The 18050-nt window shown below is 34.5% G+C and overlaps 1 non-coding gene across 1 annotated transcript; it reads right to left on the reverse strand.

The window, feature by feature from the left end:
* Nucleotides 1-17445: 17445 nt before the first annotated feature.
* On the reverse strand, nucleotides 17446-17553 carry LOC130938100 (small nucleolar RNA R71). Its single transcript, XR_009069280.1, has one exon. It is a non-coding gene; the product is annotated as a small nucleolar RNA R71 (small nucleolar RNA).
* Nucleotides 17554-18050: the final 497 nt, after the last annotated feature.

The raw sequence follows: 18050 nt of genomic DNA on the forward strand, positions 1-18050 counted from the left end.
AGAACATGCAAATTCGAAAAATTAAAAGAAAACAAACGCATGCAATTGACACCAAACTTAAAATATGAAACTAAACTCAAATAAAAGACTCTAAACCAACAAAAATAAAACAGTCCTAATCTAAGCAACAAGATAGACCGTCAGTTGTCCAAACTCGAACAATCCCCGACAATGGCGCCAAAAACTTGGTGCACGAAATTGCAATCACACTTTTGCAATCCCGCACAACTAACCAGCAAGTGCACTGGGTCGTCCAAGTAATACCTTACGTGAGTAAGGGTCGATCCCACGGAGATTGTCGGCTTGAAGCAAGCTATGGTTATCTTGTAACTCTTAGTCAGGATATCAATAATTATCAGGGTTGATTGTAAAAAGCAAAAGAACATGAAATAAGTACTTGTTTTGCAATAATGGGGAACAGGTTGAGGTTTTGGAGATGCTCTGTCTTCTGAACCTCTGCTTTCCTACTGTCTTCTTCTTCAAACACGCAAGGCTCCTTCCATGGCAGGCTGTATGTAGGGTTTCACCGTTGTCAATGGCTACCTCCCATCCTCTCAGTGAAAATGTTCAACGCGCTCTGTCACAGCACGGCTAATCATCTGTCGGTTCTCAATCGGGTTGGAATAGAATCCAGTGATTCTTTTGTGTCTGTCAGTAACGCCTAACCCTCAGGAGTTCGAAGCTCGTCACAGTCATTCAATCCTTGAATCCTACTCAGAATACCACAGACAAGGTTTAGACCTTCCGGATTCTCTTGAATGCCGCCATCAATTCTAGCTTACACCACAAAGATTCTGATTAAGGAATCCAAGAGATATCTACTCAATCTAAGGTAGAACGGAGGTGGTTGTCAGGCGCACGTTCATAGTTGAGAATGATGATGAGTGTCACGGATCATCACATTCATCAGGTTTAAGAACAAGTGATATCTTAGAATGGAAGCAAGCATGATTGAATGAAAAATAGTAGTAATTGCATTAATCTATCAAGACACAGCAGAGCTCCTCACCCCCAACCATGGGGTTTAGAGACTCATGCTGTAGAAGATACAATCAGGAACGTGTAAAGTGTCATGAGGTGTAGATACAATATCAAAAGATCCTATTAATAGTGAACTAGTAACCTAGGGTATACATAAATGAGTAAATAACGTAAAAATCCACTTCCGGGGTCCACTTAGTGTGTGCTTGGGCTGAGCATTGAAGCTTTCATGCGTAGAGACTTTTTCTGGAGTTAAACGCCAGCTTTTATGTCAGTTTGGGCGTTTAACTCCAATTTTTATGCCAGTTCCGGCGTTAAACGCTGGGAATTCTCTTGATAATCTAATTTGATTGAATGCTTGATCTATGCTACTCATGCCTTTTGCTGGCATACCAATAAACACCTTGCATTTAATTGTCATCACATGTACTTAATATATTTCCATTGTTGATCTGCCACATGTACTTCATTATCCATTCCTGTGCATTGATTACCACATTTCTCGTTCTCTTCCTTGCTCCAACCCTTAGCTTTAAAAGTTACTTTATTTTTCCCTTTTCAGGATGACCACCAAGAAGGGTAGAAAGAAAGCTACTCCCAACCCACCGACAAGGAAAGGAATAAAAAGAGCACTAGCTGAGGAACCACAACCTCCATTCACCTGCACATCTCAGCATGCACCGAGGACGGTATAATCTTTAAGTGTGGGGAGGTCGATACCGATCTCCACGGGTTAGTTATTATCTTCTCAACACCAATATTCTATTCTCTTTGTTTATTCATTGTTGTATTGCATAATAGATTGCATATGTAGTTGATTGTTTGCATTTAGTTACTACTTGGTTGAAGTAATAGTTTCTTTTTCAAGAAATTTTTATAGTATTTCACTAATTTAAATTGAAAAATTTGTGTTAAACTTGTTTGGAAGTTGTATTTGGAACATAGTTTTTGAGCTAAAGAACACACAACCTGTGAGATTTGAGCTTACTTACATGGTTACATTATTTAACCATAAATATTTTATTCTTGTGTGTTTTTTTCTCTATAACTGCAATCTTTGCTTTGTTCCATTCTATATGTCCATTATTTAGTGTATTTACATGCTTGCATATGATTGAGGCCATATTTGATTATTAACTCACTTATCCCAAATAAAGCCTACCCTTTTATGTCACCCTTATTAGCCACCTTGAGCTTTTTAATCCCCTTTTATTTTATAACCACATTACTAGCCTTAAACAGAAAAACAAATTAAAAAATCTCAAGTTGAATCCTTGGTTAGCTTAAGATAGATATTGTGTATAATTTAAGTGTGGGAAATTTTATGGGAACATGGGATGATAGAAAAAGTAGGAAATTAAATTGAATAAGTTATTTGAAAATTTGGGAAGCATGCTCATGTGAAATCAAAATAATTAAATTACCATGTGCATTGATAAAAAAAATAATAGAAAAAAAATTAAGTAATTAAATAAGGGGATACAAAAAAAATTTATTACCCCAAATGCAAAATAAAAAGAATCAATGCACATGGGACAAAATTCAAAAATAAGTTTGATACATGAGCATGTAATACAAAAGTGGAAAAATTTGGGTAGCTAGGTAAAGCATTTTAAATTATATAAAGTGTATGTATGTTAGGTGAGATCTTAGACTAATCAAGGATTCACTTTGTTAGCTCACTTAACCTTATATATACATCCTCACCCTTACCTTAGCCCCATTATAATCCTGAAAAGACCTCATGATGTTTGCATTGGTATACTAAATATTTGTTGATTGGTTAGCTGAAGAACAAAGTTTAGAAAGTATGATTAGAGAAGATTAGAGTGATTGACCCTAGACACTTGAGAGTTAGAGTGATATACGCTACCAATAAGGGTTCAATGCTTGATTCTATGTTCCCTGCTTTCATCAGCTATCTTCTTACAAGTTTACTTACTTTTTATTGTATAATTTGAATTAGTGGAATTTGATTCATATTTTTCTTGAAGAGCTTATTTACTTTTAACCAAGTGGGTAGAAACATTTTGCATGTAGTTGCATTCACATAGATAGGTTGCATTGCATACTCTCTATCATTCCTCTTCACTCCTTTATAGCTTCTCTTGAGCTTAGCATGAGGACATGTTAATGTTTAAGTGTGGGGAGGTTGATAAACCACTATTTTATGGTTTGTTTTGTGCTTAATTGAGTGGATTTTATCAATCTTTCATACACTTATTGATACTAAATGCATGGGTTTACATTCTCCTTCCTGATTTTGTGCTATGATTGAAAACATGCTTCTTTGGTCTTAATTTTGCTATGTTTTATCCTCTCTTATTACCATTCGATGCCGTGATATGTGTGTTAAGTATTTTCAGAGATTACAGGGCAGGAATGGCTCAGAGGATGGAAAGGAAGCATGCAAAAGTGGAAGGAATACAAGAATTTGAAGAAACTGCAAAGCTGTCAGCCTGACCCTCTCACACTCAAACGGTCATAACTTGAGTTACAGAGGTCCAAACGATGCGGTTCTACTTGCGTTAGAAAGCTAACGTCTGGGGCTTCGATTTGATATATATAATTTGCCATAGTGACCGGACAGGTAAGCAACACGAACGCGCGCTCAACGCGGACGCGTCGCATCTGCGAAAATCAGCGTGGCAGATTTCATAACTAGCGAATTCTGGGCTGTTTCCGACCCAGTTTTAAGCCTATGAAACACAGATTAAAGGCTACAAAGTGAAGGAATGAAGGGGATAATTGAGATCAGACTCAAAACACACTTTTGATAGTTTAGATGTAGTTTTTAGAGGGAGAGGCTCTCTCCTCTCTCTTAGGATTAGGATTTAGGATTTCTTTTAGTCATTAGGATTGTTTCTTCATACCAGGTTCAATAATTTATGTTTCTCTTCTACTTTCATTTACTCTGATGCTTTCATTTGTATCTGATTTGTGTTGCCCAATTGGCTTATGAAATTTTCATGTTAGGATTGATTTTCTTATTTAATACACATTATTGAGATGTTTTCAGATATATGATTTTAATTTAGCTTTCTACATTCTTGGCTTTGGTTGATTAATTGGTAACTCTTGAGTTATCAAACTCATCGTGATTGATAATTGCTATTTTTGCTAATTGAATTGAATTCTAATAACTCTAGTCCTTTCTTGGGAATTGACTAGGACATGAGGATCAAACTAATTAGTCCACTTGACTTTCCTTTGCTTTAGTAAAGGTTAACTAAGTGGGATTAAAACTCAATTTTTATCACCATCGATAAGGATAACTAGGATAGGACTTCCAATTTCTCATATCTTGCCAAGAGTTTATTTTATAGTTATTTATTTATTTTACTTGTCATTTAACATACTTCTTTCTTACTTTCAAAACCCCCAATTTACAAGACTCATAACTAATAATAAGAACACCTCCCTGCAATTCCTTGAGAAGATGACCCGAGGTTTAAATACTTCGGTTATCAATTTATTTAGGGGTTTGTTACTTGTGACAACCAAAACGTTTGTACGAAGGGATTTTCTGTTGGTTTAGAAGCTATACTCACAACGCGACTATATTTTTACAAAATTCTTTACTAGCGAAAATCCTAACGTTAACTGTTTGGGGTTGTTCTTCACTAGCAGCATCTTCACTTCCACGTTGAGGCTGTCGTCAGGCTCAACCACTAGTCGAGCCCGAGGAAGGCATGGATTTGAGGCTGCAAGTGCAGGAGCTCTAACACAGCCTTCAGCAGCAGGTTGAGGAGCTTAACGATTATTGGGAGAGGTATCAGGAGTTCCTCACACGCGTGATGTGTACGGATGAACTCAGACTGGAGTGGGGGTAGTCGTTGCAGCGGATGGCAGCGTATGACGGCTCAGATGGAGGTGTAACAAAACCAATTGCGCGTCGTTGGTATTGACCTTGCTGGTGGCAACACCGCTGCAGGTGGCATATGGACATCACCGCCTTCTATGCCGCCGACTCAGGGCCACGGGATGATTACAACTATGACTACCTGGATATGTAGTTATTAGGCTTTTGTTTTATTGTTTCATTGTATTTGATGAGTTTGGAAAACTTCAATTTAATTTTAATGATGAACAAACATTATTGAAATATTTAATTATTAATTTGATTTTATTTAACATATGTTAATTAATAATTTTGTGATGCAGATTCTAATTGGGCCGAAAATAAAATTCTGGTACAAGCCCAATTATAATCAGCCTTGATTTAATGTAAGAATACATTGATGAGCATGGCTGAATTGATTTTGGGCCGAAACAAAATTAATGAGCCCAAGTGTTTCACTATTTGCTCAGCCTTGAATGTCCAAATTAATTTGTGGCTGAACCTAGTTGTTATAATGGGCCAAATTGATTTTGTTATTGTTACAAGCCCAAGATCTATGCTAAGATCCAATGCTTGATCCAAAATCCATCAGGAAAGCAAATGTTATCATTTGCCTGATATCTTCAACGGATCCCTTCTCTAAGCATGTGATGGAACTCAAAGTTTTATTTAGAAGAATTAATGCATGCATTGGAAACATAAGTGAGAGAGAGAGTATGAGTGACATGATTGATTTGCTTTGTGCTGCACGACACTCAAGCAAGGGAAGTAAAAGCAACTTTCTCCACTTAATTTGTTTAACTTCACTTAATTGCTACTCTTCCATTTGCTTCTTCTCTCTCATCTCTTTCTTCTCCTTCGGTCATTATCCAGGAAACTATGGAAGCAAAAATGAGCTACCGAAGTGAAGGAAGAGCACACTACAAGACCATCATGATGATGGCAAGAAAACATAACAAAATAAAAGTATGCTGTGTCTGAGATTTTCACCAAAAATGGTAAGATTTGGTGAGGTAATCTCAAGCTCTTCATACCCAAAAAGAAAGAAGAAGATTCGGCCAGTAAGGAGGAGATTCTTGGACGCATGGCTTGTCTTTGATTCTGCTCAACCACCACAGGAAGTAGCTAGAGTGGCAAAGTGATGGAAGAGGCAGAGATTGGAGCAGATGAAGCCATCGTCATCATGAAACATCAAGGGCCAGAAATCTATCTTGGAGAGCAAGCCAAGGATGGAGCGCTCGGATTGATGAAGAGTGATGACCAAGGAAGAACTAGAGATATTTGCATGTTGGGTTTTGCATGAGTTACCTCTTCTCTCTCTGTGGCCGAACCGGTTCTGTTTTTGAAGGAAAAGAAGTTAAGCTTGGTTTTGTTTCAACTGTAAAGGCTTCTCTTCTCTATAAAAGGGGTGAACAGTCACGGTTTGAAATAAGGAGAAAGTTTGAGAGTGCAAGGCATAGAAGTCTCATAGCTACATAAGCTTACAGATTTTCTTCTCCTTCAATGTATTCTGTTTAGTATTTTTCTGTTTAATTTTGTCATGTCTTGAGTCTCATGGAAAAAGGCAAACAGTGAGGTTTGTATGAAAAAGTCATAGAGCGAAAAAAGACAGAGAGTGCAAAATTAAAAGAAAAAGCCATAGATGTCTTAGAGTTCCTTTGTTCATCTATGTTGTGTTTCATGATTCTGTGGGAATCCCCTTGTAAGTTGGGTTAGCACTTTACAGTTTGTAATCAGGATGATTATAGTGAAATTCTATCATAGTTATGATGGAGACTGGATGTAGACTGCATTGCACTTAGCAGCTGAACCAGGATATATCTGGGTGTAATCTTCTTTCTCTACTACTCTATTTCTGTTTCTACTGCAGAGGAGCTAAAACCAAAATATCTCGTGCCAAGTGACGAGACAAAAATAAAAATTCTCGTGGCTAAGGACGAGACAAAAGCAGAAAAGTCTCCTCAAAGACCAGAAATTGCAATCAAGCAAAAAGGGGGCTAAGATTCAACCCCCCCCCCCCTTTGCTTAGCCTCTGAAACCATCAGTATTCATTTGATGTACTTGACTTTTAATTTATTTGAATATTTTATTATTTATTTTAATAAAATTTTTCTTATTTATGAATCAACCACTAATTGTGTGAAAAAATTTAAATTTAATATTAAAATTGACCATTTAGAATTACGTAGGAATAATCCGACAGTAATAGTATGCGAAACAACATTTTTTGGTGCCAACAATATCATCGAAAAATCTGCTGGTAACCAATTGGTTTTTTGAGCTGATAATCCGTCGCAAAATCCAACGATAATTACCGTTGGACAAAAAAATTTTGACGGTAAACATTTACTGATGAAGTTTATACCGTCTGATTGTTTCTAATGGTAATTAAATTATCGTCAAATTTTATTCGTTTTTCCAACGGTTAATCTGACGGTACTCACCGTTTTTTTTTTTTTAGTGAGAGTGTGTGGTTTTTACCTGACATATCATAGTAGGGAAAAAAAGAGTGAGAATATAAATTGCAATAGGCATATTATATATATGATACTTCCATACTTACCTCTCACATATTTTTTTGGTTAAATTATACAAGGAGTACTGGGGTTGGGGTGTCATTTTGGAAAGTAAAAAAGTGAAAGTGAGAGAGCTGGGAAAGGGCGGGGCGGATTCAGATAGCTTAGAGAGTTTTTAGTTATTTTCAAATTGTTAAATTACATGGTTGGTCCTCGTACTTTTACTAAAATTGCAAATTGATCCTTATTGTCAAACATGTGCAACTCACATGTTTAAAATAAAAAATATTCTGAGAATATTCTGTTAAATCTAACACTTTTTGAACGGAAGGGATAAATTACAAATTTTAATCTCTTTAGAGACCCAATTATAAATTTTAAAGTATAAAGACCAATTTGTAATTTCACTGATAAAAATATATGAATTAACTGTGTAATTTAACCCTTTTTTGTTGAAATTTTAAAAATTGTAACATGTCATATGTTAAAAGAAAATAAAGAGAAATAATACTTATATAATAAAATATGCGAAAGTAAACTTTAAACGTAAAATCATATATATTTCTTTCTTTTAACAAAGAATAGTTTTTTTTTTCAATAATTTTAATGGTAGTATTGACTTCAAATCAGAGTGTATAAATTTGATGGGAGTTTTTTGTTTTACTAATCCAAAAGCTTATCAATCATATTTATTTGCAAAAGAATCGTTTCAATTATCTCATCTTTGAGATTACTTTTGTTTGTCGATGGATTATTTTCTCGATTCTTTAACACATGTAAAAATACATAAAACATACATAATCATGAGAAAAGTCATTAAACACACCTTTTATATATATTAGAGATAAATTGCTTAGAAAAAAAAGTCTAAATAACATTTATGAGACTTAAATAGCCTTTTTCCCCTAGCTAGACTAATATGATATGATCAAAATCCATGATATGCAACTCTAACTGACATTGCATAATCAAGAGAGCGATTGGTATCCACTATATAGTTCATTGTTGTTCACATACATTGTAATGATGCCAAAACATCTCAACAATGCAATGATATTTGGCTATCTTTAGTCAAAATTTGGATCATTATTGATCCACAATTGGATGTCGATTCACAATTGTAATACGAACCCATCATGATTTTCAATTTTTCATAGTGGAATCCAACATATCACTTAGCTTCAATAATGTCCTACAATGCAAGTAGCATTTTGTTTTCTTCGCTTAATAGAAAGCAGTATATTTATAATTTCATATATAGCGTCTGTAATTAGATTACGGATCCCATACACTTTTTAGATTATGGATTGGCAAGCACTAACTTATTCATATAAGAGAAAACTAATTAACATTTAATGTTTATTTTTTTATTAATTATTTAAGCCAATATCGTTTTTTATATCGAACATGCGTAGAATATTACTATTTGGAATATTCTATATCTATCTCATGCATGAGATCAGATCAGCATCCATAAGGCCAAAGATATGGCTTTAAGCTTAACGAGAATTTATAGAAATATTTACAAATTGTCTACTAAACAAGTTCTCATAGTGATAAGTAAATATAAAGTGATTATGTTCTTATTAAAATATATTCTAAATTTTTACTACGTATTCTATTTTTTTACCTATATTTTTTTTTAACTTTTACTTAAAAAGCATCTTTTATTTATATATATATACATATATTAGCCAGTTAATTTGACATAAATGAGATAATTTTCACAAACTCTTGTTAGTGTACTTTCACTTAGACAAGAGCATTATTGTGGGTTTATCGCCGAATTAATTCTTGAAAGATAGGTCATTTTTTAAATTTGTTTCTAAAAAATTTTATCAACAAAATTAGTTTTTTAAAAATTATAAATTAATTATTTTTGTTCTTTTGTCACTCAATTAGTAGTTTTCGTCAACGATCAATGATATAAAATGTTAACTGATAGCATACATGACACCTATCATATCTAATTAGACATTGAATAAATATATTTATAAAAATCTATCAATTTAATTAGTATATTTTTTTAATTATATAAACCATAATCCTAATATAACCTAACGATACTAAATTGATAAATTTTCATAAATATATTTGTTCAGTATCTAATTAGATATTTTAGATAACAAATATGATGTGAGTTAACATTCCATATCATTAATTATTGACAAAAATTATTAATTAAGTGGCTGAAAAACAAAAATAATTAATTTATAATTTTTGAAAGATCAATTTTATTGATAAAATTTTTAAAGATGAATTTAAAAAATGAGTCTTTTTCATGGACTAATTTAACTATTAATCAGTATTATTAGATATTGCAAAACGAATGGATTATTTTATATGTATTCTCTCAATTATATATAACGCCTCTTTAATTTATTATTGTTATTTTTTTTTTTGGACATGTATGTATTTTTAGTTCTTTAAGAACTTACAGTACTTTTTATTTGGAATTATACCAAACTCTATAATGGCTGTCTATATCAAGTGACATGATGACTACTTCTACATGAGCCATTCTGCCGATTTCTTTCGTTATAAATGTTACTAGCAAACATACATATGCATGTATGCATATTAGTATATGTATCTTGTATAGGAGGTATTTCACATATATCCTTCTATTTAGAATTTCAGTATTTTTAGTAATTAATTTTAACTATATATTTTATAATTAAAATTAATAGTTAAAATTAATTTTATAATTAAAATCAATAGCTAAAAATATTGAAACATTCGACACCGTGATTAATGTGAAAATCATCCTCTTGTACATAATACTTCCATTCAAAAATGCCAGCAGACATATATGTGTGTTTGACCTTGACAATACGATCCTCATATTTTTCATTATTATAGAATAACACAATAAAAGAAATTAAATGGTATTGTTTAACAGATTTTTCAGAGATCAAAGCAAACAGAGTTTATTTGTGAATTTATTTGGGTTAATTTAGTATTTAATTTGTGGGAACAAAATCTACTTTTTTTTTTTGCAAATACTAATTTATCATACCTCAAAGTCTTTTACTTTTTCATGACTAAAAAGTAAAGATTATATATATATATATATATAAACTAAAAAATCAAAATAAAATCAAATTGCAAATTAAATACTTGAAATGCAAATAAAATTTAACCAAATGTAAACTTTGTTACAAAAGTAAATAAAAGAAATTATAAACAAAATTGAAATATAAAAATGTCTAAAGTTAAATTTGCGAAAAAGACAAACTGCATGAAAATAAAGTGCAAAATTTGTAAAAGAGAATGAAAAGTATGGAAAAAACTTGCAGAAACTAACTCAAGACTAAAAATCTCATAAAGTTGTAGGGATATGAGATGTGAGAGTGTTTTTGAAAAAAAATTTTCAACTACCAAATTTTTGTTTGCTACCCTATTTATATACCTCTTTCACCAATTTTCAAATGACACTTGTTAATTTGATGATGACTTAATGAAATAACCGTTCCCGCCAAGCAAAATTTGATAACTGCTCCCTTGGCCATGTTCACCACTCTGCAGAAACTGCTTTACCATCAAATTGACTTTAACCTAAGCTGAATTTGTCTTGCCAACTCTATCAATCAAACCCCTTCTCGATCTCGACGAATATCACTAATCTAAAACTTGACTTATCAATTGCAAATATTTTTATCAAGTAACAACTGGCCCCTTAAATTGACAATTCACCTCTTATGCCAAATAGTGAATATGTCGATTCAATCCTTTCAACTTCCAAATAACTTAGAACTGGCATTCAAAAACCTATAACTGACATCTTGATGGTAACCGTCCCTATTGTCACATCTATTAAATACGCGTCCCATCACGTATGTCTTCCCATTTTTCGCGCTTTCTCTTCATTCAAAAGAAAAATACTTCATCTCTTCCATTCTTATAAATACGCAATCCTTAAGCAATCCCAACTTTTGCATTCCTGAGAGAGAGAAAATCCTTTTTAACTCATATTACTCACTCTTACATATAGGAAATCCTTACCTCTATCATCTTCAACTTACTACTCTGAAGTGAAACTCATCATTTATATATTCTATGAGATCTCCATTTTTTTCAGGTAATAATTTACAAAATCTATTTTTATTCTCGTTCTTACTATCCATTCAGTATTTGTTCTTTAATCTAAACTCCAGATTTAGAATCAAGAACATATTCTAGGATTTATGTTATTATTTATTTTTTTTAGTTTTGTTATTTTCTTAAACTCCATTAATACCCCCCTAAACTTTCCTTCAATCTCTTCTATTTTCAAGCCATAGCTTATGAAGAAATACAAATCATCAAAGAAAGGAAAAGAATCGATCGGAGAAACTTCCAACACCAACCTTAAAGTGATATCGAAAGACTTGGATACTATCATTGAGAATCCAATCGATACCACCAATGTGGACAAAATCCTTTTTCCTTTTGTTATCGATAACTAGTTGCACTATTTTCTAAGTCCCTTATTTCCTCCTTCTAGTATCGATGAAGTACTTCCCTTCTTTCCTAGTTTACCCAATCAAGAATTACTGATCAAGGATGACATATACATGGCCCCATTCGATGATTTAACCCGAGATTTTCGAAACAACCCAAAAATTTCATTGATGAACATTAATTTCCTAACTTGGTTTAAAAGGATAGAACCAGTTAAAAAGGATTTTTTGGCTATTAAAGGTACATATGACTTGCTTCAACTGTCTCAATACCAACCTACAACTCATCATTGGATGATTAGGACTATCCTTTACTTTTGGAGTCGAACCACCAACAATCTACACCTCCCATGTGGAATGGTAGGTCCTACACTATTCAATGTTGCTGATATCAATGGTCTTTCTCCTTCTAGGACTAATATCACTCCCGATCTGAAGCCATCAAAAAACTATAAAATCAATTGAAAAAGCTCGATCTATGACAAATTCATAAAAAAATAATATGGGGTAAGGTAGTGATCCCACCACTGAAGAAGAACATATAGCGTTCTTATGCTTTTGGTTAAATGCAGTAATTTTCTACTTTCACAACGTAACTATGCAAAAGCTCTACCAATCTTTGGCCACCCTTATTCAAGAAGGTGCATTGAATTATTACTTATTGAAGCTTCTTTTAGGCAACTTATAGGATGAACTGGATTAGATGGTCGAAAGTCTCCATAATTGAATGCCTCTAAGTGCAAGAGGTCCTCTTTAGCTCTTCCAATTATGGTTAAATGCTATCTTTGAGAAATTCACGGGCATCGATAGGACACCACTTACGACCAAACAGCATGTCGAAGGTATTAGGCTTTTAGCCTTAAAACCTGAATTTCCTTGTCCCAAAATAAAAGACTTGTTTGGACAGTCTTAACAAAGCTTTATAATGCAAAATCTTTCCAGTACTAAGATCTCAAATTCGTCCCTTTTGTCAAACGCAAATGTGGCCCAACTTGGTTTTGAGATCCCAGAATTTTAAAATCTAACAATGAAAAATTGTAACATCATGTGGACAATATTGGGGGTAATTTCACAGCTATTCAAGTTTTCATCATTGGATTTTTCATATACTAAAAAGATCAATATCGAGTAACCCTCCATGCTCTATATTTGGTTACTTGATAAATGGGTTCTCTCAAACTTTGCCATCCCCATTTGGCTCGGAGTTATCAAGCCAACTTGAAAAATAAGTTTATAATTCTAAATCACAAATGTCTTAACTATTAGGCCACAACAAAAGTCGACGAGTTGATTACGATCCAATCGACTTCATTCCCAGCTTTGATGTAACCAAATACTTCCTCATCTGGTGGCAAAAATATTTTTCGCAATACAACCGGAACCTTGAACAAATTTTTCCAGGTATGGTAAAAGTTTGCCCCATTATGTTCGAAAAAAAACTGCTATCAAGGTCATTTCAAAGCGCAAAGCAGAAACTTCAATGGCCTCAAAAAAGAAAGTTAAAGTGTCAAAAACTTCATCCACTACTTCAAGTCTAGCAGAGATAACCTTATAACAAAATTTGTTCCTCAAGATTTCATATATGTCAACAAATAACTAATTTCATTTTTCATCATTTTATTATTAATAATTTCTTTTTAAGACCAAACAAAAGTAAACATCTACCTAAGAACCAAGAAAATCCACCAATTCCCCTTCTAAAGACTCCAGTACTAAGTTTTCTCAATCAATTGCTTACAATGTTGATGAGCGGATGATTTGTATACTTTTTGGCATTGTTTTTAGTATGTTTTTGATATGATCTAGTTAGTTTTTAGTATATTTTTATTAGTTTTTAGTTAAAATTCACTTTTCTGGACTTTACTATGAGTTTGTGTGTTTTTCTGTGATTTCAGGTATTTTCTGGCTGAAATTGAGGGACCTGAGCAAAAATCTGATCCAGAGACCAAAAAGGACTGCAGATGCTGTTGGATTCTGACCTCCCTGCACTCGAAGCGGATTTTCTGGAGCTACAGAAGCCCAATTGGCGCGCTCTTAACGGCGTTGGAAAGTAGACATCCTGGGCTTTCCAGCAATATATGATAGTCCATACTTTGCCCAAGATTTGATGGCCCAAACCGGCGTTCAAAGTCACCTCAAGAAATCCCAGCGTTAAACGCTGGAACTGGCACCCAAATGGGAGTTAAACGCCCAAACTGGCACCAAGGCTGGCGTTTAACTCCAAGAAGAGTCTCTACACGAAATTTGCTTAATTGCTCAGCCCAAGCACACACCAAGTGGGCCCGGAAGAGGATTTTTATGTCATTTACTCATTTCTGTACACCTTAGGCTACTAGTTTCTTATAAGTAGGACCTTTTACTATTGTATTAGAAATCTTTGGATTGTTTTTGATCCTTTGATCATCTTTGGACATCTAGTTCTTAGATCATTTGGGGGCTGGCCATTCGGCCATGCCTAGACCTTGTTCTTATGTATTTTCAACGGTGGAGTTTCTACACACCATAGATTAAGGTGTGGAGCTCTGCTGTACCTCGAGTATTAATGCAATTACTATTGTTCTTCCATTCAATTCCACTTGTTCTTTATCCAAGATATCACTTGTTCTTCAACATGATGAAGGTGATGATTGACGCCCATCACCATTCTCACCCATGAACAAGGTGACTGACAACCATTCTTGTTCTACAAGCATTCGAGGCTTGGTGAATATCTCTTGGATTCTTCGGAATCTTCGTGGTATAGGCAGGATCTGATGGCGGCATTCAAGAGAATCCGGAAGGTCTAAACCTTGTCTGTGGTATTCTGAGTAGGATTCAATGATTGAATGACTGTGACGTGCTTCAAACCTGTAACCTACTGGGCGTTAGTGACAGACGCAAAAGAGTTATTCTATTCCGGTAGGGGAGGGAACCAAACCGGTGATTGGCAGCACTGTGACAGAGTGTGTGCATTAGCTTTCACTGCGCGGATGGGAGGTAGCTGCTGACAACAGTGAAACCTTACACGAGCTTGCCATGGAAAGGAGTAAGAAAGGATTGGATGAAGACAGTGGGAAAGCAGAGAGACGGAAGGGAAGGCATCTTCATACACTTGTCTGAAGCTCTTACACCAATGATGTACATAAGTATCACTATCTTTATCTTCTATGTTATTTTCGTTCATCATCATATACATTTGAGTTTGCCTGACTAAGATTTACAAGATGACCATAGCTTGCTTCAATACTAACAATCTCCGTGGGATCGACCCTTACTCACGTAAGGTTTATTACTTGGACGACCCAGTGCACTTGCTGGTTAGTTGTGCGAAGTTGTGTAATGCCACGGTATTGAGCCACCAAGTTCTTGGAGCCATTACCGGGGATTATTTGAGTTGTGAAAAAGTATTGTTCACAATTTCGCGCACCAAGTTTTTGGCGCCGTTGCCGGGGATTGTTCAAGTTTTGAGCAAGCTTTTGGTAACATCAGTGCCAAGATCCGGCAACAACATCAAGTTTTTGGTGTTATTGCCCGGGATTGTTTAGGCTGGACAACTGACGGTTCATCTTGTTGCTTAGATTAGGTATTATTTTTTTCGAAATTCTTGAAGATGAATTCTAGAGTTTCATGATGATTTGTTGAAATCTGGCTGGCTGAGAAGCCATGTCTAATCTCATTGGACCGAGGTTTCAACTTATCACCACAAGAACTTGTTGATTCTCATCAATTTTGCTCTTGGAGCAGTGATCTGCTAAGATTTGGCTGACCTCTGGTCATGTCTAGTGTTTTGGACCGAAGCTTTCTTTGAAAGCTTGGCTGGCTGTGAAGCCATGTCTAATTCCTGGACCGGAGTCTTAGACTAGCATTGCACTGATTCCTGGAATTCTCATTAAGAATTTTGATGCCTTTTCCCACTTAATTTTCGAAAAAAAAAATTACAAAATCATAAAAAGACCAAAAATATTTGATGTTTCTTGCTTAAGTTTAGTGTCTCATCCTAAGTTTGGTGTCAAATGCATGTTTTTGTTATAATTTTCGAATCCATGCATATATTTCTTTGTTTTGATCTTTGAATTCTATTGACTTGAAGTATTTTGTGTGTCTCATATAGTGTCAGTAGTATATAAACTGCTAAGTTTGGTGTCTTGCATGCATTGTTAAGTGATTCCTTTTGCATTTTGATTATTAAAAATCCAAAAATATTTTTAATTTGTGTCTTTTCAAGTCAATGATACAAAGAATTGAAGATTCAGAACATACTGCAGAGGAATTACACAGAAAAAGCTGAGCATTCAAAAATGCCCAGTGAAGAAAGGCAGACTGGCGTTTAAACGCCAGCCAGGGTACCTGGTTGGGCGTTTAACGCCCAAAAAGGTAGCATTTTGGGCGTTAAACGCCAGAATGTATACCATTCTGGGCGTTTAACGCCAGGATGGTGCTAGGGGGAAGATTTTGTTTTCAAATCAATTTTTTTCTTAGTTTTTCAAAATCAAATCTTTTTCAAACCAAATCTTTTCAATCAAATGTTTTCAAAATCAATTTCTTTCCTTTTTAAAAGATACTTACTAACAATTAATGATTTGATTGAACATCTCAAAATTGTTGCCTTTTCTGTTGAGGAAGGTTTTATGTTTGAATCATATCTTTTCTTGTTAGGCAAGTCATTAATTTTTAAAATCATATCTTTTCAAAATGTTTTCAAATCATATCTTTTAAAATTGTTTTCAAATCATATCTTCTCAATCACATCCTTTTAAAACCATAACTTTTCAATTAAATCTTTTTAACCACATCTTTTTCAAAATAGTTCTCAATCAAATCTTTTTAATTTCTAATTTCAAAATCTTTTTCAAAAATCACTTGATTTCTTTTTCACTTTTAATTTTCGAAAATTATCAATCAAATTTTCAAAATGTTTTCAAAATCTTTTAATTGAATTTTCGAAAATTATCTTCCCTCCTTCCCACATCCTTCTATTTATGGAGTACCACTCTTTCTAAATGCACAATTCGAACCTTATCTAATTAAAGTTCGAATTCATCTTCTCCTTCTTCTTTCTATTTCTCTTTTCCTCTGACATTTCAAGGAATCTCTATACTGTGACATAGAGGATTCCACACTTTCTGTTTCTCTTCTCTTTCATATGAGCAGGAGCAGAGACAAAGGCATTCTTGTTGAGGCTGATCCTGAACCTGAAAGGACCTTGAAGAGAAAGCTAAGAGAAGCCAAAACACAACTCTCTTTAGAGCACCTGACCGAATTCTTCAAGGAAGAAGAACAAATGGCAGCCGAAAACAACAACAATGCCAACAATGCAAGGAAGGTGCTTGGTGACTTTACTGCACCTACTCCTGATTTCTATGGGAGAAGCATCTCTATCCCTGCCATTGGAGCAAACAACTTTGAGCTTAAGCCTCAATTAGTTTCTCTAATGCAACAGAATTGCAAGTTCCATGGACTTCCAATGGAAGATCCTCATCAGTTCTTAGCTGAATTCTTGCAAATCTGTGACACAGTCAAGACTAATGGGGTTAACCCTGAGGTCTACAGACTGATGCTATTCCCTTTTGCTGTAAGAGACAGAGCTAGAATATGGTTGGATTCTCAACCTAAAGAAAGCCTGGACTCTTGGGAAAAGCTAGTCAATGCCTTCTTGGCAAAGTTCTTTCCACCACAAAGATGGAGTAAGCTTAGAGTGGAAGTTCAAACCTTCAGACAGAAGGATGGAGAATCCCTCTATGAAGCTTGGGAAAGATACAAACAATTAATCAGAAGATGTCCTTCAGACATGCTTTCTGAATGGAGCATCATAGGTATTTTCTATGATGGTCTCTCTGAACTATCCAAGATGTCTTTGGATAGCTCTGCTGGAGGATCTCTTCATCTGAAGAAGACGCCTGCAGAAGCTCAAGAATTGATTGAAATGGTTGCAAATAACCAATTCATGTACACTTCTGAAAGAAATCCTGTGAACAATGGGACTAGTCAGAAGAAAGGAGTTCTTGAGATTGACACTCTGAATGCCATATTGGCTCAGAACAAGATATTGACTCAACAAGTCAATCTGATTTCTCAAAGTCTGTCTGGAATGCAAAATGCACCAAGCAGTACTAAGGAAGCTTCATCTGAGGAAGAAGCCTATGATCCTGAGAACCCTTCAATGGAAGAGGTGAATTACCTAGGAGAACCCTATGGAAACACCTACAATTCTTCATGGAGAAATCACCCCAATTTCTCATGGAAAAATCAAGAGAGACCTCAACAAGGTTTCAATAATAATGGTGGAAGAAA

The sequence above is a fragment of the Arachis stenosperma genome, chromosome 6 (genome assembly GCF_014773155.1).
Source record: "Arachis stenosperma cultivar V10309 chromosome 6, arast.V10309.gnm1.PFL2, whole genome shotgun sequence".
Taxonomy (NCBI): Eukaryota; Viridiplantae; Streptophyta; class Magnoliopsida; order Fabales; family Fabaceae; genus Arachis; species Arachis stenosperma.